Source organism: Haematobia irritans, chromosome 5 (genome assembly GCF_050003625.1).
Source record: "Haematobia irritans isolate KBUSLIRL chromosome 5, ASM5000362v1, whole genome shotgun sequence".
NCBI lineage: Eukaryota > Metazoa > Arthropoda > Insecta > Diptera > Muscidae > Haematobia > Haematobia irritans.
Genome location: NC_134401.1, coordinates 148861360 through 148885960, shown reverse-complemented (window position 1 = coordinate 148885960; position 24601 = coordinate 148861360). Strand labels below are relative to the sequence as shown.

The window sequence follows — 24601 nt, the reverse complement described above, 5'->3', positions numbered from 1 at the left end:
CCATAAAAAAATTGACAAAATGTTCTATAGAAATAAAATTTTGACAAAATTTTCTATAGAAAAAAATTTTTTACAACATTTTCTATAGAAATAAAATTTTGACAAAATTTTCTATAAAAATAAAATTTTGACAAAATTTTCTATAGAATTAAAATTTTGTCAAAATTTGTGTGTTATCTGTACTTCATCTTCTTCCAATTCCTGTTCTTATTTTTCACTTATTATATTCTAGTGTAGTCGTTGAAAAAGAACAATAAAATACTTTTTTTATAGGAATTATATTTTTACTATGATTGTCATCTAGCATGATTGTGAAATTGTTCTTTTACAAGTTTCGTTTTTTTGTATCAAAACCCTGCCAACATTTTTTAAATCCCCACCACGTCGAAGACAGTCGTATACGATATCCAAAACTCGTCGCAAAAGTGCCGTCACTATTGAGAAGTTGTACCACGCCAATTTACTACAAAAAACATCGCATGAGTGCAATTATCGGCTAAGAGTCGCTTCAAACTGTTAGACAAAGTGCATTTTAAATATAGTTCTAAAAGAATCATTGTGGTCAAGGGATTAAACATTTATAAATTCTTACAGCCGTATTCATAAAAAGTTAATTGACGTTTATGAACGATTGATAAATTATTTCGTGAAAAATAGCATTCATAAACGATTAATAGCTTACCAAACCTTTAACAAGTCTTTGGTAAATTGTAAAAATTTATTGTAGGATGTACCCTTCTTTAACTCTTTGATAAAATTGCAAAATGCTTTTTTTGGGCAATACCTATAAATTTATCGCTGTTTTATGCTATTTTGTATATCATTATATGCCAATGCGTATAAAATGGGCGATCTTTTCTTATAAAAACCCTATTTTGATGTAATTTTTCAAAATACTAATCCAAATAAGAGAACTGCAGAAATAGACGTACAAAATTCATACCAACCAATATTATGTAAATTTAACGTCATCTTAAACTTCCTTTTGTTACTTTAATGAAAAATGCGTCGAAAATTAGCTCGAGAAATTAAATAGATGAATTCCATTAGATTAGTGATGTGTTTTTAATAACAATAGACTTTAAATTCGAATACAATCCGGTTCGATTAATACTAATATTGATACTAACATATTGACTATTTATAAAATGATTGTATATTGTGAGTAATGCATTCTGTATAAATTAATTTAGCCTGGAAAATTATGTTTCGCCACAAAATCATTAAAATGTTGAGACTTTATTTTTATTAAGATCAACCGGTTATAATTCGATCTTCATCACTACGATGAAAATGACAAGATGTAACGACATGTGTTGCCACCTGATCACTAAAAACGCATGATAACTATAATAGTGTTATTAATGATTAATGAATACCCATTTTTATATAAGGCTTATAGAATAAAAAGAGCATGATAGCTATCACTGGTTTAGAGTGCGCGTTAATGATTTTTTATGAATAAGGCCGTTATAATATAACATTTATAAGTATGCACTCATGCGATACTTTTTTGTAGTAACTTGGCGTGGTACAACTTCCTAATAGTGACGGCGGTTTTCCGACGAGTTTTGGATGTCGTATACGATTGTTTTCGATTCTCAGAAGCGCCGTCAAAATCAAAAAATGTTGGCAGGGTATAACCATTACCTACTGTAACCGCGGAACAAATGAACTTTAGCAAAAGTTGTTAAAGACAAACAATTTTTTTTGAGTGTAGAAGAAGGGATTTTAAAGCGAAAATGTTAAGTAAAAAAAGTGGACCAAATCGGACCACTTGTACTAAAGTATATTTAAGTCTTTCATTAATTTTTTGTCACCATCATTATATGTGGAGTTCCACAGGGGGAAAATGAAGTCAGAAGTAGCAAAGTTGCGAACGCAATATAGAAATAGAATTTTGACAACATTTTCTATAGAAATAAAATTTTGACAAAATTTTCTATACAAATACAATTATGTCAAAATTTTCTATAGAAATAAAATTTTGACAAAATTTTCTATAAAAATAAAATTTTGACAAAATTTTCTATAGAAATAAAATTTTGACAAAATTTTCTATAGAAATAAAATTTTGACATAATTTTCGATACAAATAAAATTTTGATAAAATTTTCTATAGAAGTAAAATTATGACAAAATTTTCCATTAGAATAAAATTTTTACAAAATTTTCTATAAAAATAAAATTTTGACAAAATTTTCTATAGAAATAAAATTTTGACAAAATTTTCTATAGAAATAAAATTTTGACAAAATTTTCTATAGAAATAAAATGTTGATAAAATTTTCTATAGAAATAAAATTTTGACATAATTTTCAAAAAAAAAAAAGGAATTTTGACAAAATTTCCTATAAAAATACAATTTTGAAAAATTTTCTATAAAAATAAAATTTTGATAAAAATATCTATAAAAATAAAATTTTAACAAATTTTTCTATAAAAATAAGATTTTGACAAAATGTTCTATAAAAATAAAATTTTGACAAATTTTTCTATGAAAATAAGATTTTTACAAAATTTTCTATAAAAATAAAATTTTGACATTTTCTATAGAAATAAAATTTTGACAAAAAATATTTTTTTGTTTGGCAAAATTTGCTCCAAATTTTGGTAGATTATTTTTGGCTCGCGTGGCAACCATGATTATAGGCCGGTACTATGTTCAGTTTTCGAGTTGAAAATCACTAAACCAATCAAAATTATAAATGAAAATAATAATATATTTCTGATGCGCACATCTTCTTCGTCGAAATTTCGTAAAGATTTAATAGGAATATGTTTGGATTGATCCAAAGCAACAATTGAAAAAAAAAATAGTTAACTTTATGAATTTTAGATGTTACAGCATATATGTTAGATATGTTATATGATTGGGACATAACACATTTTTAAATATAATATGTGTGGATGCAAAGATATATTAATTTAGAAATTGCCTATATACATATAGGCTCGAGAGTTGACGAATTAAAGCCCGAAAAAATTTATGTACAAATAAAAAAAAAAAACAAAATATATACACAAAGAAAATTTCATTAAACATTTTTTCTATCAGTTTATGCCTAAGGTGAAACATAATAAGTTTGAACAATACAAACAATACTTTATTTGGACCAATCCTGAAAATATATATACTTGAAGCAAAATGTGTGTGGGAATATATGTTACAGAAGCGATTTTTTTGAGGGTAGAACGTATTACAATTTTCGTATACGACCCGTTATGGATACAGTAACAAGACCAATATTGTTTGGTTTGCCTTTTAAAATAAAAGACCATTCGCCGGCAGGCAAAAATGGAGGATATTTATTGTCGTCAATTGTATAATTCCTCACAAAATAGAGTTTATTCTAAAAAACAAAGAAAAAGTAATTACAATCCTGAGATACACCACATTTTGTTTTTTGGGCTAGCTTACCTTAAGTAGAGGACATTTCTTTGGGAAATTGGAATTTCGTAGGAACTCCTTCATGAAAACAGAAAGAAAAACATTCTTAGTTCCCTCTTCCAAAAGGCGACATACTTCCGATTTCATTTGCAATACGACCATACGACGGCTCCCTTTGGTAGGGATAACAACTGAGACTTCTCCAGGTATCTCTAATATGTCTTCGCTGGATAGCAAATACATGCTAGATACTTTACGGTCTATTGTACTCACATTGACATGCTTGATGAATGTTATATCTTTGGATATGTTATATAAAATATTTATGACTTCAATGGTGTAATCACGCTGTATTAAGGATAAAGTTTGCGAGTTTTAATTTGAATATGAAAAAAAAACTTAAATTCGCACTAACGACATACCTCTGCATGTACCAAAACCAATACGAAAATGAATAGAAATCCCAATATAGAAACGATTTTACAAAACATTTTCGATAGATTCGAAAAGCGACTCTCCTACTGCAATTGTGAATACAAACTATGAAAATTTTGAAACTATGATAATGTAATATAATATAAACAATGTTCAATGTGGACAATAATTACAATAAATTTTCATAATTGTCCATTTGTTGCTGCCAAATTAGTTAATTGTTCCATTGGTTTTAATATCTATCGCGTATGGAAATGATCTACCATTTTGTTATAAATGGATCAAAGCTGACATCTATTAAAGACTTTAATAACAATTTAAGATATATGCGTCAGCAAAAAAAAGGTTGTACACTAATATGAAATAAATTGCGAAAAGATATGGAAAATATGACGTGAATATTTATTTATTTTACCTTAAATTAAAGCTTGCATCTCAAGCTTTAATTTAAGGTGTAATTTATAGAAAATGTCAAAATTTTATTATAGAATTTTTTTTTAATTTTATTTCTGTAGAAAATTTTGTCAAAAAAAATTTTTTTTGAAATTATTGTCAAAATTTTATTTGTATTGAAAATTTTGTCAATTTTTTTTTTAATTTTATTTCTATAGACTATTTTGTCAAAATTTTGTTTTTATAGAAAATTTTTATTTCTATAGAAAATTTTGCCAAAATTTTATTTCTATAGAAAATTTTGTAAAAATTTTATTTCTATAGAAAATTTTGTCAAAATTTTATATCTATAGAAAATTTTCTCAAAATGTTATTTCTATAGATAATTTTGTCAAGATTTTATTTCTATAGAGAATTTTGTCAAAAGTTTATTTCAATATAAAATTTTGTCAAAATTTTATATCTATAGAAAATTTTTGTCAAAATTTTATTTCTATAGAAAATATTGTCAAAATTTTGTTTTTATAGAAAACTTTGCAAAAATTTTATTTCTATAGAAAATATTGTCATAATTTTATTTCTATAGAAAATTTTGTCAAAATTTTATTTCTATAGACAATTTCGTCAAAATTTTATTTTTAAAGAAAATTTTGTCAGAATTTTATTTCTATAGAAAATTTTGTCAAAATTTTATTTCTATAGAAAATTTTGTCAAAATTTTATTTCTATAGAAAATTTTGTCAAAATTTTCTTTCTATAGAAAATTTTGTCAAAATTTTATTTCTAAAGAAAATTTTGTCAGAATTTTATTTCTAAAGAAAATTTTGTCAGAATTTTATTTCTATAGAAAATTTTGTCAAAATTTTCTTTCTATAGAAAAATTTGTCAAAATTTTATTTCTATAGAAAATATTGTCATAATTTTATTTCTATAGAAAATTTTGTCAAAATTTTATTTCTATAGAAAATTTTGTCAAAATTTTATATCTACACGGATGAAAAAGACTGTTTTTCATATGTTTGGCTATAAACATTATATGTTTGGAACACAAAATTTTTAAACACAATATTTTTGAGTGCAAGCATATAATGTTCATAAACTAGCATAACATGTTTGGGACATATATGTTAATATGTTAGAACATATTATGTTTGGGACATAAAATGTTTGTAAATATAATATGCTTGGATGCAAACATATATTAATTTAGAAATAGCCTATAAACATATATGTGTTTAGTAGCTTGGGGCGCTATTTATCAGGGAGCGATATTGAATTAAGTTGGTGGTTGTTGTTTGTTATTACAAAATTAACATTTTATTTTTCCTTGGGCAATTGATCAGCTACTTCTTTGATCCTTGCAAACTGTGTGGTCCGCTGTTCGAATCCCCGTCCGGCAAAAGGTAAAATTAAAATAAAAAAATCATACAATTGAATAATTTCTTCTACAATGTTTGTATTACAGAAAAAGGTGCTAAGAACTAAAAAATCTCGTGGAAGTGAGAAAGATGTGGGGGAATATACAATTGGGCAGAAACAAAATTTTGAGCATTCAGGTCGAAAACCTATGTTGTTAGCACCTATATTACCTGTTTATTTTCATAATTCATTATGATTGTAAATATATAAATATATAAATAAATAAATAAAATTTTGAGCACAATATTGTTTGGGAGAATTTTTTTAAGTATATAATATTTTTGGGTGCAAAATGCTTCCAAACATATTATATGTTCACATAATAACATATTGTTTTTTGGAAGACAACATTATTGAATTTGGATGCAAAAATACAAAATGTTTGGAACTTAGACTACCCAAACATATATTGTTTAGACCAATATGCTTTCAAACATATTATATATTGGAAGAGATCAAACATATAAATGTTTGGGCAATACCCAAAAATGTATATGCTTGAAGCAAAATATGTTTGGGAGTATATGTTACAGAAGCGATTTTTTGTGAGCGTGTATAGAAAATTTTCTCAAAATTTTATTTCTATAGATAATTTTGTCAACATTTTATTTCTATAGAGAATGTTGTCAAAATTTTATTTCTATAGAAAATTTTGTCAAAATTTTAAATTAAAGCTCGCATCTCAAGCTTTAATTTAAGGTGTAAAAAATTCAAAATTTATTTTAATAGAAAATGTCAAAATTTTATTTCTATAGAAAATTTGTTAAAATTTTATTTGTATTGAAAATTTTGTCAATTATTTTTTTTTTTCAAAATTTTATTTCTATAGACTATTTTGTCAACATTTTGTTTTTATAGAAAATTTTGCTAAAATTTTATTTCTATAGAAAATGTTGTCAAAATTTTATTTCGATAGAAAATTTTGTCAAAATTTTATTTCTATAGACTATTTTGTCAAAATTTTATTTCTATAGAAAATTTTGTCAAAATTCTATTGCTATAGAAAATTTTGTCAAAATTTTATATCTATAGAAAATTTTCTCAAAATTTTATTTCTATAAATAATTTTGTCAAATTTTTATTTCTATAGAAAATTTTGTCAACATTTTATTTCTATAGATAATTTTGTCAAAAGTTTATTTCAATAGAAAATTTTATTTCTATAGGGAATTTGTCAAAATTTTATTTCTATAGAAAATTTTGTCAAAATTTTAAATTAAAGCTCGCATCTCAAGCTTTAATTTAAGGTGTAAAAAATTCAAAATTTATTTTTATAGAAAATGTCAAAATTTTATTTCTATAGCAAATTTTGTAAAAATTTTTTTATCTATAAAAAATTTAGTCAAAAGTTTATTTATATAGAAAATTTTGTCAAAATTTTATTTGAATAGAAATATTTTTTTCAAAATTTTATTTCAATAGAAATTTTTTTTCAAAATTTTATTTCAATAGAAATTTTTTTTCAAAATTTTATTTCAATAGAAATTTTTTTTCAAAATTTTATTTCTATAGAAAATTTTGTCAATTATTTTTTTTTTTCAAAATTTTATTTCTATAGACAATGTTGTCAAAATTTTATTTCTAAAGAAAATTTTGTCAGAATTTTATTTCTATAGAAAATTTTGTCAAAATTTTATTTCTATAGAAAATGTTGCCAAAATTTTATTTCTATAGAATATTTTGTCAAAATTCTATTTCTATAGAAAATTTTGTCAAAATTTTATTTCTATAGAAAATTTTGTCAAAATTTTATTTTTATAGAAAATTTTGTCAAAATTTTATTTCTATAGAAAATTTTGTCAAAATTTTATTTCTATAGAAAATGTTGTCAAAAATCGATGTTTACAAACAGTAGTGTTCTACCAACTGTGGAAACACGGTAGTCTTTGTAAGCGGATATACAACTAAAATAAAAATTAAAATTGAGCAGTTGCCAAACAATATTTTATTTTCTTTAAAATTCAGTCTAAAGGAGCTCTTGACAATAATCTTCCAATGGAATTAGTATCAAGTTCGTGTTTAGCCCCTAAAATCACAATTTTTTCACAATATCTTTTCTTTAATAATCCATTTTAATGAATATAAACTTTATGAAAAGTTGCTTTGGGCTATTCCCCATCAAGTTATAATTAAATTTGCATAAAAAGGTATAATTTTATATTTTTTTTTTGCTGGCTTATTTTTGATTTTAGCGGCTAAACTCGAACTTAGTACCCACCTTTAGTAAAAAGTACGTTTTCACTCAAAAAATTACCTTATTGTATTTTCTTTAAAATTGTATTTTCCATCCCTGGTTTATACCCATAATAATTTGGAAGACTTCTAGCCATCTCTCGATATATGTGATGATGACATTATATTTTGTTTAAGTAAAATCAATGTCAAATAAAATGAAATTCCTATCAGTATGGTAACATTTTGCGACCATAACCACTCATTACTCTCCTACCGACATCAACCATTCTGAGGATGTATCACAGGTTATACATTTTTGTTTTATTCTTCCGGGTGAAGTGTTGTACGGTTTTAACATTCAGGCTAATGGCATTGGAAAGCACATCATGTTCCTCGATCTGAACAATTTTCACATTACATGCTCATCACACACATCCTATAGCTTGGATTTTAACTTTTTAGGATGTGATTCATACAACAAAAATGCTATGTACTCTGTGAAGAGAAATAGACAAGGTACACAAGTACAGCATTTAACTTTTAAATAAAATGCGGAGTGACAATTGTTAGCCTATGTGGCCTTCTGATGCTACTGCTCGTTTCTGGTTTGACTCGTGAACATAGGACAAGTGCTTCCTTGTGTGTCTCCCTTCTCCATACTTTCTCTTTTCCCATTTTTCAAAGACAATGAATGGCATACAATGAAAATGAAAATGGTGCCGGGTATCCCCATCCATCCTCCCAGCGCTGTGGCACTATGTTTTGATTTTATATTCGATATTTTTCATTTTGTATATCAAGGACATTGGCTCTTGGGTGAGTTATATAGTGTATGCGAGTGAAAGGGAATATTGCCTGTCTACGAAACATAACTACAGGCTATTTTCATAACGTAGATATATATGATGTGACCAAATCTTTCCAATCTGTGGAAGTATAACTGTTTTTCACTGATCAATAAATTTAGGGAAATTTTATTGGGCCCAAGTGATAAGTGTACGCATTCAGTATTGAAATTAAAAAATTGTATAGCCTATCTATAATATCCTATCCAAAACATTTGTATGAGATATCCCGAATAGAATATTTCCGTGAGCGTGAGTGAATGTGTATATTACGAAATTAAAGTGTTGTTTTAGTATCTTTAGTACGTGTCTAAATTGATACATTGCAGCGTTTCATATAAGTGTCTTTAACACCATACGATTGTCATTTTTGATTTTCGCCTTTTTGCGCGATATCAATTTTTCACGGTAATTTTTCTTTAATAATTAATTTTAAGGAAAATTAAAAATGCAAATATACTCAGTTTAAATTGATACTTTTTAATATACATACATATATTATGGTCTTCTATATTCACTTACTATATAAAAAACGTTTCATGTAATTATGTTTATCATATAGGATAACATGCGCTTTATATAGAAACGTTCTTTACATACGGCAGATAAATACCAAATAATTTATTATTCTAAACCGTCAAACGATTGGGGTGGCCATGTATTTTTTTTTTTTAATATTTCACAAACCAATAAAGGGTGATACGGTCAAAATTTGGTCAAGGGAAAACGCGTGTAAATCGGTGAAATCGTTTATTTAAAAAATCAAATTAAATTTCTTTTTCAAGTTCAATTAGTATAAAATTCAGGAAAAATATTCAGTTAGGCTTTCGCTTTTCCAAATCCGAATTGCCGGGCCTCACGCTTGACACCTGCCATCAGATTTTGTACAACCACCTTGTCCACCTTCTTCGCCGCAGAAAGCCAGTTTGCCTTGAACTGCTGCTCGTCCTTAGCTGTTTTTTGGTCTTCTTTAGGTTCCGCTTGACAATAGCCCAGTATTTCTCAATTGGGCGGAGGTCTGGCGTTTTGGGAGGGTTCTCCTTGGGAACCACCTGCACGTTGTTGGCGGCGTACCACTCCATGACCTTTTTACCGTAATGGCAAGATGCCAAATCCGGCCAAGACAGTACGGTACAACCGCGTTTCTTCAGGAAAGGCAGCAGACGTTTATTCAAACACTCTTTCACGTAAATTTCTTGGTTGACAGTCCCGGAAGCTATGAAAGTGCTGCTTTTCAAGCCACAGGTACAGATGGCTTGCCAAACCAGATATTTCTTTGCTAACTTTGTCCCGGAAGCTGCTTGTAGTCGGCTTTGACGTAGGTTTCGTCGTCCATTACCACGCAGTCCAACTTCGTCAGCATCGTCGTGTACAGCCTCCGGGATCGCGCTTTGGCCGTCGTATTTTGTTTATCATCGCGATTTGGAGTCACTACCTTCTTGTAAGACGATAGTCCGGCTCGTTTTTTGGCTCGATGCACGGTTGTAGACGATACACCCAGCTTATTTGCGGCATCTCGGAGAGAGAGGTTAGGGTTTCGCTTGAAACTACCGGCAACTCTCTTTGTCGTCTCAGCGGCTTCCGGTTTTCGATTTCCCCCCGATCCTGGCTGTCGACAAACGTTCCCCAAACATTTAATTACATTTGTAACGGTTGATTTGGCAACTTTTAGCGATTTTGCCAGCTTTACGTGCGAGTAGCTCGGATTTTCGCGATGCGCGAGCAAAATTTTGATACGCTGCTCTTCTTGCTTGGACGGCATTTTGACAACTGAAGGGTGAATTCCAAAATCAAAATAGGAGCAACATTCTACACACACACACACCTTCAAAATGAGGGGTGTTCAGGTTTTTTAAATGCAAAATTGAAAGAAATACGTCAAGTTTATATTGACCAAATTTTGACCGTATCACCCTTTAGGTTTCATTTGCGCGGCAATCTGTTTGCATTATTTATTTGTCCTATATCTCTCATTAGCTCCTGAGGTTGACAGTCCGTATGTCCATCGTGCTGTTGTTTGTATGATTAAGATTGACATCTTGAATTTAAACCATGGAAATGCTTTAAGTTATTAAAGGTGTACAGGGTGGCTGATATGTTTTACAACCAACTTCAGGTTGCTATAATTTCCTAACCATTTATTTGACAGCTGACATAATAATTTTATTGTCTACAAGCTTACGAAATCATTTTGATCTATTGCATTCAGAAATAAAGTTTTCGTGATAGAATTCAAGCGTGGTAGTGAGTTTGCTTTATATTTGGTAGCAATGCCAGAAAAAATCTGAAGGCCAGATTTGATCGGAAAAAACTTCTCTTAATATATCGCCATTCCAAACTGAGTACTTTCTGAACAAAAAAAATGATCGGGTATAGGTAAGGTATAGTGACAGGCCGTTATTTTGAGTTCACTTGACTGAATAATCTACAGTCCACTTTAGTACCGCAGATGGTGAACGTCAGGGTACCCCCTCTTATATCCGATTCCAAACGACGTTTCACATTACCGTGAAACCACTTATAGTAGCTTTGAAACACTCAGACATGTCATCAGCATTACTGTTAACTGTTATCAACATGTTAACCTATGTTGGCTGATAAGTCCCCGGACTAACAAAGAAAAACACATGTTTTTTTGTCAAAATTCGTTTTTATTATTCAACATAGTTCCCTTCACGAGCGATACAACGATTATAACTACCTTCCAATTTTTTGATACCATTCTGGTAGTACTCCTTCGATTTTGCCTCAAAATAGGCTTCAGTTTTGGCGATCATCTCTTCATTGTAGCCAAATTTTTTCCCTGCGAGCATCCTTTTGAGGTCTGAGAACAAGAGTCGCTGGGGGCCAGATCTGGAGAATACGGTGGGTGGGGAAGCAATTCGAAGTCCAATTCACGAATTTTTGCCATCGTTCTCAATAACTTGTGGCACGGTGCGTTGTCTTGGTGGAGCAACACTTTTTTCTTCTTCATATGGGACCGTTTTGCCGCGATTTCGACCATCAAACGCTCCAATAACGCCATATAATAGTCACTGTTGATGGTTTTTCCCTTCTCAAGATAATCGATAAAAATTATTCCATGCGCATCCCAAAAAACAGAGGCCATTACTTTGCCAGCGGAGATTTGAATTTTTCCACGCTTCGCTGTCCACTCAGCCGACTGTCGATTGGACTCAGGAGTGTAGTGATGGAGCCATGTTTCATCCATTGTCACATATCGACGGAAAAACTCGGGTGTATTACGAGTTAAAAGCTGCAAACACCGCTCAGAATCATCAACACGTTGTTTTTTTGGTCAAATATGAGCTCACGCGGCACCCATTTTGCACAGAGCTTCCGCATATCCAAATAGTCTAAGTGAGCCTGATACATCGGAAACGTCGTTTGGAATCGGATATAACAGGTTGGCTGATAAGTCCCCGGTCTGACACATAGATGGCGTTGCTTGTATTAAATGCATATTATTTTTATATAGTACCAACCTTCAAATGTTTCGACGTCAAAATACTGTTTTCTGAAGGGAAAAAATACGGTGGAAGCAAAATCTTGGCTTGATGATAAGTTTCCGGACTCTGCTCCAGGGAAATCAACAATAATTGATTGGTATGGAAAATTCAAGAGTGGTGAAATGAGCACGGAGGACGGTGAACGCAGTGGACGCCCGAAAGAGGTGGTTACCGACAAAAACATCAAAAAAATCCACAAAATGATTTTGAATGACCGTAAAATGAAGTTGATCGAGATAGCAGTGGCCTTAAAGATATCAAAGGAACGTGTTGGTCATATCATTCATCAATATTTGGATATGCGGAAGCTCTGTGCAAAATGGGTGCCGCGTGAGCTCACATTTGACCAAAAACAACAACGTGTTGATGATTATGAGCGGTGTTTGCAGCTGTTAACTCGTAATACATCCGAGTTTTTCCGTCGATATGTGACAATGGATGAAACATTGCTCCATCACTATACTCCTGAGTCCAGTCGGCTGAGTGGACAGGGACCGGTGAACCGTCTCCGAAGCGTGGAAAGACCTAAAATTCCACTGGCAAAGTAATGGCCTCTGTGGGATGCGCATGGAATAATTTTTATCGATTATGTTGAGAAGGGAAAAACCATCAACAGTGACAATTATATGGCGTTATTGGAGCGTTTGAAGGTCGAAATCGCTGCAAAACGGTCCCATATGAAGGAGAAGAAAGTGTTGTTCCACCAAGACAACGCACCGTGCCACAAGTCATTGAGAACGATGGCAAAAATTCATGAATTGGGCTTCGAATTGCTTCCCCACCCACCGTATTCTCCAGATCTGGCCCCAGAGACTTTTTCTTGTTCTCAGACCTCAAAAGGATGCTCGCAGGGAAAAAATTTGGCTGCAATGAAGAGGTGATCGCCGAAACTATTTTGTGGCAAAACCGAAGGAGTACTACCAAAATTGGTATCAAAAAATTGGAAGGTCGTTATTTTGACAAAAAAAATGTGTTTTTCTTTGTTAGACCGGGGACTTATCAGCCAACCTGTTATATATAGCTCCCATATAAACCGATCTCCAGATTTGACCTCCGGAGCCTGTTGGAGTAGCAAAATTTATGGGACCCGGTTGAAATTTTGTACGTGATGTTAGTATGTGATCTCTAATAACCATGCCATAAATTATCCATATCAGTGTATAGTTATATATAGCCCTCAAATCAACCGATCCCCAATCACACAAAAATTGGTCCATATCGGTTCATAATTGTATATAGCCCCATATAATTCGATTATGGATATATAATTACAGCGTAAAAGTTCATATCGGTTCGTATGAAGACAGTTATGCTAACATATTCTGAGGAAAATATTTCACTTGTTTGGATATATCAACAGGATAACGACCCGAAATACCCATCAAAGTTGGTGAGTGAATGGTTTCTGGATCAGAATTCGAACGTTATTGAGTGGCCAAGTCAGTGCACCGACCTCAATCTCATTGAAAAACTTTGGGGCGAACTCAAGAGAAAATTCTGCAAGCTTCTCTGCAGATACAAAACATATTTAATGGGAAAATATTCAAAAAGTATGGTATAATATACAAGTAGAGATTTGCCGTAAGTTAAGTCCTTGTTGTTGTTTTTTCTGATTTCAGCCTAAAACCATACATTGACTAAACTACAAGTGTAGCTTAACCAACAGAGGAAAATAATGTTTGTCAAATTTATTTGGGCAAAGCCCTATAGACTGCAAGATGGTTGGATGGACGCACGTTTCGGAATTACCACATTCCTCATCAGCATCCTCTACTTGCAGCAAGTCCTTAAGTCCTTAAAAATCCCGGTGAATATACAGGATATTAGCGACCTAGTTTGATGCTTAGTGCAAAAACTAACTTTAATGTACAAATTCTTATAATATTTTAATTTTTTTTACACCTATTTTACTGTCCACATAAACGACGATTTTTTTGAATTTACTTTATTTTAAGTTATTATTTAGTTCTATCTGAAATATTCCGCAATATTCAATAAAAAACATAAAATAGAAAAACCGTGGCCTCGTTAAAAAAAAATACTTACACCTATTTTTCTCTCCACATGTGTATTTATGCTTCTCATGGGTATAAACATACTCTACCATATAGAGGCACTTCGTTCAGAACTCAGGGAGTCTTCTATAAAAACCGAAAATATTTATTCAGGATTTTCAAAGTCCGTTCGTATAAAGTAAAACCGATCAAATGGAATTTTGCATTTTCGGGATTTTGGTCGCAATATTTTTAACCATATATGTATTATTTATTTATTTACAATTAACTTAAGATTACAATTTTAAGCTAATTGGAAGCAAGGAGCTATGGCTTCGTAGGCTTTAAGCTTAACCATCTATGTTATTTGTAATCTATGATGCAATTCGAAGTATATCTCATTAGGAGTAAGTATTGGGATATACTCTCTCGTGAGTACTCTTTTACATTTTCTGATATACAAGAGAGAGAGAGAGAGAGAAGAGAAATAAAAAAATATCTGATAATTCAAACTCCACCGAATAAAATTTAAGCTACATTTAGGAGAGTCCATATAAAATAGCTATAGTGTGCAATAAAAACAATGTATGTGTTATATTAAAATATATCACATAAACAAATATGGTCACTCTGAAACCAAAAAAAGATGTATAACAATATTAGGCCACATGTACACGTGCCGTTTTGGTTTTTTTGTTTGTTGTCCTTGTCTGAATATTCGCAATATGCTTTGGGCCTTTTAAAAATAAAATGGAATGGGATAAAGGTTTGCCGAGTGTTGTAACCCTAAATACAAAGCGGTTTTGCTGAATGTTTAGTTGCAATGCTGCCATAATAAACCATTTGAACGTACATACATATCTATTGATGTTTAAGAGGAGGGGGTTCGTTTATAGGTAATATGTATATGTAGCAATATAGAATAATTATACATGTGTAGAAAAACATAAAAAAACTAATAAATACGAAGGGCCGTACATGCTTTATTATTTGAGGATAACTTGTGCTTGCTAATAACAAAGTCATAAATTTCTTTCACCGTTTTTATTTGCATTCGCTCTCTCTCTTTATGTCTCTCAACAAAACAAGCAAAGAGATATCATTACAACATTTTGTTTACACACCTCTCGAATATAGGAAATATGAGAAACGAAATGAATAGATGAATTGGCGCCATATAGGTTCTAGTAACGGGATGGGTAATCGACATTGTGGCTTATGGCCTGGCTCCTAATGGGAGAAAATTTAAACTATCGATAACATTGTCCTAATGAAAATGTCGGTAGCAAAAATGCTTTTACATACCGGGCTTTATATTATAAATGCCAAGGAATATACAGGGTGGATGATATGTAATGCAACTAAGTAAAGCGATATAGTTTTCTAATTTGTTATTTTTCTATTTTTGTTTTAATTTCAAAAGCAAAAATATCGGAAATAGTAACAAATATTGGAATCATTTTTGATTTGTTAGAATATCGCCTTCAATAAGTCGACAAAGCCGTCACTAGTTGTGCGAATGTAGCTCTACGGTATTTTGGCTCATTCTCGGTAAAATGGCGTCTTGAGATAATCGAAGATATGAAATTTGAAAAAAGAGTTGGATAGATGAATTGGCACCATATCGGCTCAAATAGCAGTATATGTAATCCACATGCTGGATTAAGTCCTGGCTTCTAATGAGAGAAAATATAAACATCGCCCCAACGAAAATTTCGGTAGCAAATCTGTCTTTACATATCGGACTTTATATTATAAATGCTAAGGATATGCAACAAAGTAATGCTCTATATATATATTTTTTTTTTATTTGAAAAGCTAAAATGTCGGAATAAATCATAACATTTTAGACAGTGTTGCCAACTCCCCAAGGCCAAAAAGCACCAAAAATATATTATGAATTCTAACATACCACCTTCCACCACAAAATCGAAAATTAAATGCTCTACTAAAAAAAAAAAAAAAAAAAACTTCCAAAGATGTTTTATAGAACTTTTGTGAATTGAATTTTAAGAAGTTAAGGTGGGTATTGAGATCGAGTTTAGCTGCTAAAATAGTCATTTTTTTCACAATTACAACTTCTTTAATAATTCATTTTAAGGAATACAAACTTTGTGAAAATTTGCTTTTGGCTATTCCCCATCAAGTTATAATAAAATTTGCAGCAAATATGCATAATTTTATGCCTTTTTTACTGATATAGTTTTCACTTTAGCGGCAAAACTCGAACTTAGTACTCACCATTATGAACCGCTATTCAAGTATACACTTTGATTGGTTTTAATGCTTTCGTCCAATTCATTTTGATCAGTGATGTTTTTCAACTTTCAAAATATTAATATATGGAAGGAGTCTATTGCTTATTTCAGTTGTGCGTGCTTTTGTGAATTTAATACAAACTTGTTTAATGACATCTTTACCAAATTCAAAAATTCGATACTCATCGCTGGACTTTCCTACAGAATACCCTAAATAACAATATTAATTAAAAAATAATCAATACCAACTTCATAACAATCAAATTCTATATTTGGCAATAAATTTGAGTTTCTTCGGCTCTTGAAAGTCTAATCAAAATTTTTGTATCAATTAAACTTAATACTGTTCAAAATAAAAAAAGCACCAAAAGCACTAAATGAAAATGCCAGAAAGCACCAAGTTGGTGCTTTTTTTGAAAAGGCACCAAAAAGGCAATTTGGTGCTTTTTAGAAATCAAAAAGCACTAAATTTGGTGCTAAAAGCACCAAATTGGCAACACTGATTTTAGAACAGCGATGGGCAAAGAGACTACGCGGCGTTTTGCTCTTGCTCACCCAAATATTCTCTCGCTCAGTTAAGTCTCAAAACAGGTTTTTTACACACGACGAAATGAATTTGTATTTTGAAAACACATTTCAGTCTCGCTTGAGCAACCGATAGAGCTGGGTGTGTTGTCGCATGTTGTTCAGCGATTACATGAAATTCGAAATAAATGAGTACTTGTAATATAATCATTTGTTTCCAGAATTCATAACTTTCAATTAAATAATAACCAGATGTAATAAAAAAATATTTTTTTTAATAATTATTGAATTTTTTCTATTGTGCGTATTTGAAAACCTAAAAATATCATTTATTTTACTATTGCGAATCAAATAAAAATATACAATAAACAAAAAACACTTAATATTTTACGATTTTATATGGTAATTTTTTAGTACAGTGCCTCTTTGGACATCCAAATAATGTTTCGTTTCGTTAAAAAGTTAATTATATTAAAATTCTGTATCAATGACAGAAATACACCTTTAAAGTCTTTCATAAAAATCTCATAAAAAAACTAACTTAATATAATTATTAAGTATCATTTCTCGAAGTGCATAAAGAGAGCGATCAATTGAAAACGCACACAAACAGACATCCTCTCTGCCCATCCCTGTTTTAGAATCAGTGCACACTAGTTCAAATTGGCTACCTTTGGCATAGATCCTGGCCCTCAAATGGCCGGTATGTTGGCTCATTTCCGAAACGACACTATCCAAAGTCTAACAGTTTGAGATCAAGAGCTTTTGGTGACTATTGTGTGAGTGAAATGTTTGTCAGCATATTCAGTATTTATTTTGACCCAATGAATACGAAGGGCGGGCATCGACTATCGGCCTATACGGCAGCCCACATTCTCATTACCATCTACGGCGCTTGAGTTCTGGTGGCCAATAGAAGTTGAACATTTTCAGCTGACCTCTTTGGCAAATAAGACCGAATATTTTGCTTAATTTGGAATGGCTTTCCATTGGAGAAAACCAAATTCGATACCTGTAGACTTTTGTGCAAGTGAAACAATGCCATGGCTCTTTACAGTTTAACTTTTTTGTGCGTCGTTAAGCTCTTCCACTTTTTGGAACTCAATCTTTTTCAATAATCGTTCAATTAGTTCACATGATATGTTCAGATCACGAGCAAGTTTTCTACAAATGCATCGTGGATTTCAAACAAATTTGGCTATCACTTTTCGGATCTTATATGGTGATCTTATCGGAGTTTTTCTTCCAAATTTTGGACGTGATGCGACACGGCCAGTATCACTGGAATGAATCCGTCAGCAGTGCTGCCGCTGGTGAAAAATTGAGTGAAGTAGATTTTGGAAAGAAGTGGAGTAGATTGAATAAAATAGAAGTAGCATACATTTTTGAAAACAAAACAATAGCATTCATTTTATTATACCCTCCACCATAGGATATATTAACTTTGTCATTCCGTTTTTAACACTTCGAAATATTGCTCTAAGACCCCATAAAGTATATATATTCCGGGTCGTGGTGAAATTCTGAGTCGATGTGAGCATGTCCGTCCGTCCGTCCGTCCGTCTGTTGAAATCACGCTAACTTCCGAATGAAACAAGCTATCGACTTGAAACTTGGCACAAGTAGTTGTTATTGATGTAGGTCGGATGGTATTGCAAATGGGCCATATCGGTCCACTTTTACGTATAGCCCCCATATAAACGGACCCCCAAATTTGACTTGCGGGGACTCCGATCCAGCTGAAATTTGGTGCATGGTGTAAATACACTCAAAAAAAAGTGAACTCTCTATTTCACTAAAGCCAATTTAACTTTATTTTAGTTCATGGAATTATTATGTTTGGAGAAAGTTTCCTCTACTCTAATAATTTTTTGTGTACGTTAGTTAAATTAACTAAAACAGAGAATAAAATATAAACAAATGAAGGATAAAGATTAACTAAATTCGTGTCTTCCAAAAAATAGTTCAATATTTCTTTAAATTTGTAAATTTTACTACAAATGCGTTCATCATGAACTTCGTATGTCACTAAAGACATTCTTGCAATTTTGAACTCCATGTTTTTCCTTCAAACTACAAAATTTTCTTTAACAAGTGAAAAAACTTAATTATGTCTAATAAATTTTCTTGAATTTGTTGAAAAATATTTACTTATTTTTATGACATCGGCGTGATGCCAGCGTTTGTTATACTGTTTAGTTAAAATTTTCTAAAAATATTCAAAATTTTCTAAAATTAACCGAAATTTTTCTTCCTGGTGGGTTCGCTGTTTTTTCAGTGTATATGGTCTCTAACAACTATGCAAAAATTGGTCCACATCGGTTAATAATTCAATGATTAAAACCACTATGTTCATCGTAGTTAAAGGAATAGGAAAAACAATTAGGTTATATGGGGAAAATTTTAAAAATTTGAAGCAGAACAAAAAGTGAAGCAGATTTTTGGAAGAAGGAGTGACGAAGTAAATTTTGTGAAAATAAAGCAAAATACTTCGATTGAAGTAGTAGCGGCAGCACTGTCCGTCAGACCTCAGAGGAGCAGTTTAGTTGTGATAGCAATGTGAAGTCGGTTTCAAGTGTTTGTTATTCAGGGGATATGCTACCATGGTTGCCACTCGAGCAACCAAAAAACTACCAAACAAAAAAATCTTATTTCGCAAAATTTTATTTCTATAGAAAATTTTATAAAAATTTTATATCTATAGAAAATGTTATCAAAATTTTATTTCTATAGTAAATTTTGTTAAAATTTTTTTTCTATAGAAAATTTTGTGAAATGTTTATTTCTATAGAAAATTTTGTGAAATTTTTTTCAAAATTTTATTTCCATCGAAAATTTTGTCAAAATTTTACTTCTATAGAAAATTTTGTCAAAATTTTATTTCTATCGAAAATTTTGTCAAAATTTTACTTCTATAGAAAATTTTGTCAAAATTTTATTTCTATAGTAAATTTTGTAAAATGTCATTTCTATAGAAATTTTTGTGAAATGTTTATTTCTATAGAAAATTTTGTTAAAATTTTATTTCTATAGAAAATTTTGTGCAATTTTTATTTCTATAGAAAATTTTGTGAAAATTTTATTTCTTTAGAAAATTTTGTCAAAATTTTATTTCTGTAGAAAATTTTGTGAAATGTTTATTTCTATAAAAAATTTTTTGTGCAATTTTTATTTCTATAGAAAATTTTGTGAAAATTTTATTTCTATAGAAAATTTTGTCAAAATTTTATTTCTGTAGAAAATTTTGTCAAAATTTTATTTCTATAGAAAATTTTGTCAAAATTTTATTTCTATCGAAAATTTTGTCAACATTTTATTTCTATAGAAAATTTTGTAAAAATTTTATTTCTATCGAAAATTTTGTCAACATTTTATTTCTATCGAAAATTTTGTCAAAATTTTATTTCTGTAGAAAATTTTGTCAAAATTTTATTTCTATAGAAAATTTTGTAAAAATTTTATTTCTATAGAACATTTTGTTAAAATTTTATTTCTCTAGAAAATTTTGTCAACATTTTATTTCTATATAAAATTTTATTAAAATTTTATTTTTCTAGAAAATTTTACTTCTTTAGAAAATTTTGTGAAATTTTTATTTCTATGTTATAGAAAATTTTGTCAATTTTTTTTTATTCCTAAAGAAAATTTTGTCAAAATTTTATTTCTATAGAAAATTTTGTCAACATTTTATTTCTATAGAAAATTTTGTTAAAATTTTATTTCTATAGAAAATTTTGTTAAAATTTTATTTCTCAGGAAAATTTTGCCAAAATTTTACTTCTATAGAAATTTTTGTCAAAATTTGATTTCTATAGAAAATCGTGTCAAAATTTCATTTCTATAGAAAATTTTGTCAACAATTTTATTACTATAAAAAATTTTTTTCAAAATTTTATTTCTATAGAAAATTTTGTCAACATTTTATCTCTATAGAAAATTTTGTCAAATTTTTTTTGATTCCTAAAGAAAATTTTGTCAAAATTTTATTTCTATAGAAAATTTTGTCAACATTTTATTTCTATAGAAAATTTTGTTAAAATTTTATTTCTATAGGAAATTTTGATAAAATTTTATTTCTCTAGAAAATTTTGTCAAAATTTTACTTCTATAGAAAATTTTGTTAAATTTTTATTTCTATAGAAAATTTTGTCAAAATTTCATTTGTATAAAAAATTTTGTCAAAACTTTATTTCCATAGAAAATTTTGAAAAAAAATTATTTCTATAGAAAATTTTGTCACAATTTCATTTCTATAGAAGATGTTGTCAAAATTTTATTTCTATAGAAAATTCTGTCAAAATTTTATTTCTATAGAATTTTTTTTTCAAAATTTTATTTCTAATTAAAATTTTGTCAAAATTTTATTTGTATAGAAAATTTTGTCAAAATTTTAGTTCTATAGAAAATTTTGTCAAAGTGATGTATCAAGCTATGAGAGACGGACGCACAAAAGGAGTATATCCCACTTATGAAAATAGAATCGCAATGTACTCACCGATATCATAGAAGCTTATCGTTAAAACGGAAATATGCAAGTATATATGTTCTACATTTCAGAACACTCAACTTAAATGGACAGATATGCATATAAAAAAACTATTTTATGAATTAAATCGCAGTCACAGTAAAATTTGCTGAGATAACAATTTACTTTTCATTCAAACAAGTTTCACATTATTATCACATTAGACGGTGCATAGTTCATTGGTAAGGCGATTATATTTCAATTTACACTGGATAATACCCATGTACTAGTTGTCTGCAGGTTTTGTTCCACCGCCAACATGACCCAAGACTGTTAGAATTGTAAAGAGATTACGCTAAGCTTAAAAAAAAGGTCATTGACTGCAAGACACATTTATAGAATTTTTGCTTATTTATATATTGAAGATACAATAAACTATCTATACACTACAAGGTAAAAGAGGTTCGGAATAAGTTAGTAGGTTAGGTTAGGTATAGAGGCAGCCCGATATTTCAGGCTCACTTAGACTATTCAGTCCATTGTGATACCACAGTGGTGAACATCTCGCTTATCAATGAGTGCTGCCCGATTCTATGTTAAGCTCAATGACAAGTGTACGAGACTTCATATGGATGATTATGTGGACCTCAATTTTTGTCAAATTTTCTCTATTTATGTTTTTTCCTGTTATTGTGAATTCAGAAAATTTAAATTTTGACAAGATTCAAAAATATAGTAAACCCCAAATATTTGAACACAAAGATAGTCTATGTAGCATAGTTCTAAATAGTCATACATAAATATAATCTGGCGAAATGTTCTGGAATGAAATTTCTAGGTGATGTTTAGGATAAAAATATAACCATAATTTTATTAGCTGTATTAAATTGAAACATTTTTATATGTCTTTCATATGCTCTCTGTTCTCCTCTTTTCATTTCATTCAATTTAAATACTTTGCTAAATAAAAGAAAAACAAAAGACCCTTTAATGTATTTATGTTCACTTTCATTCATGTCCATATTACCTTCTGACTGTCGGAATTGACTTTAGTCCTTAGTGAAAGAACCAAGAAGACGTAGTTTCTTCCTCCACCATATGTTTTCACCTACATAAAAGATGTGCGAATAAGTCGTTAGCTATCACTATCCACTACTATGTTCAGTGGTTTTCACAAGGTGTTGTAACAGTTGAAGGTGATCAAGAACCCAATTGGAAACGTTTCTAGATTTATCTGACTGCATGAGAAGATTGAATTTTTTGTCATAAAGATCGAAAGAAATGGAATGAGTACAAAACGAAATGAATATAAGAGGTTGGCTGATAAGTCCCCGGTCTGACACAAAGATGGCGTCGCTAGTATTAAATGTATATTATTTTTTATATAGTACCAACCTTCAAACGATTCGTGTCAAAATTTGACGTCTGTAAGTCAATTAGTTTGTGAGATAGAGCGACTTTTGTGAAGCAACTTTTGTTATTGTGCAAAAAAATGTTTCGTGAAAAAGTGTTTCGTTAAAAATACAGTTTTCTGAAGGAAAAAAAATACGATGGAAGCAAAAACTTGGCTTGATAATGAGTTTCCGGACTCTTCCCCAGGGAAATCAACAATAATTGATTGGTATGCAAAATTCAAGCGTGGTGAAATGGGCTTCGAATTGCAGATCTGGCCCCCAGCAATTTTTTCTTGTTCTCAGACTTCAAAAGGATGCTCACAGGGAAAAAATTTGCCTGCAATGAAGAGGTGATCGCCGAAACTGAGGCCTATTTTGAGGCAAAACCGAAGGAGTACTACCAAAATGGTATCGGTGTATCGCTCTTGAAGGGAACTATGTTGAATAATAAAAACGAATTTTGACAAAAAAATGTGTTTTTCTTTGTTAGACCGGGGACTGATCAGCCAACCTGTTAATGAACTGAGGAGCTGAAAGAGTAAAGGTATCGGATCAAGAGCATTTTGTTCCTGCCACGGAATAGTTCCATAGAACTAATTCGCTCCGGAACTACCCAGTAGTACTAAACATTAACCGAGAGCATAAGAATGTCGACCCGAAATATTTTTCCATCTCAAGTGATGGAAAATTGCTGACATCGTGTCCGCCGTTGGTTTTTATTCTTCGACATTGGACAAGTGGAACCTACGTGATTACTAAAAATGGAAGGATGAACGCCTCGAAAAGAACGTCGAGTCCTTATTGATTAGGTCCTTTAAAAGCCTGAAAATGAATGGCAGTTCCCTCCTTACCTTTGTTTGAAAATAGTCGCATATATGTCACCGAAAAATTAAGAGTTATTGTTCAAAAGCCTCTACATCCTAAACGTATATCTGGTTAGCGCGTTTTATGGTACGGCAGGTTCTTTGGACCATACTTTTTCGAACATAAGATTGGCTCTCTTACGATCTGGACAGAGTTTTCAACGAAACCATTGCTCACAAAGGTAAATCACAATTGTCATTGAGTCATTGAAATCTTATGGTTTAGAATTTTTCTACTTCTCTTTTGGTGCTACGTGAAAGATAAGGTCTACCCCATTGACATTTAATTACTAACTTGCTTTTTCTTCTTTGGTGCTACGAGAAAGACATGGTATACAGCCATGACTTCAAAGATTGGTTGAATTTCGCCACCATTCTGCCCTAAAGGCGTTGGTAGTTATTTCTAGCTTCGTTGTTGATGTTAGTAAAGCGTTGTATCTCCCCTCTTTTAAGACTTGTTTTAATTATAGAATAGAAGTGCGATCGGTTGTACATGTATCAGCAGACAATTGATGAATTAAATAATTTGCGTATGTAAATTATTTTTCTCATGTACCCTGGGCGGAAATCAAACGCACCACTTAAAATTCTTAGTAATCACGCCGGTTAACTTGAATAAAAATTGTCATAATTCCAGGCTTGACTTTGGTCCTCATATTGAGGAATGTGTTAATAAGGCTACAGGTGTTTTGGGTTTCATTAAGAGTTGGTCTAGTGAGTTTGTTGTTCTGTATCTTACAAAAAGGCTCTTTACGGCTTGTTAGGCCTATACAAATTTTTCTATAGAAATAAAATTTTGGCAAAATTTTCTATAGAAATAAAATTTTGACAAAATTTTCCATAGAAATAAAATTATGGCAAATTTTCTACAGAAAAAAAAAATTTTTGACAAAATTTTCTATAGAAATAAAATTTTGAAAATTTTTTTATAGAAA

The 24601-nt window shown here is 30.5% G+C and overlaps 1 protein-coding gene across 2 annotated transcripts in view; it reads left to right on the top strand.

The window, feature by feature from the left end:
- LOC142240300 (spermine oxidase-like) overlaps window positions 1-24601 on the top strand; it is a 37451-nt gene that overhangs the window by 1293 nt on the left and 11557 nt on the right. The window lies entirely within an intron of this gene.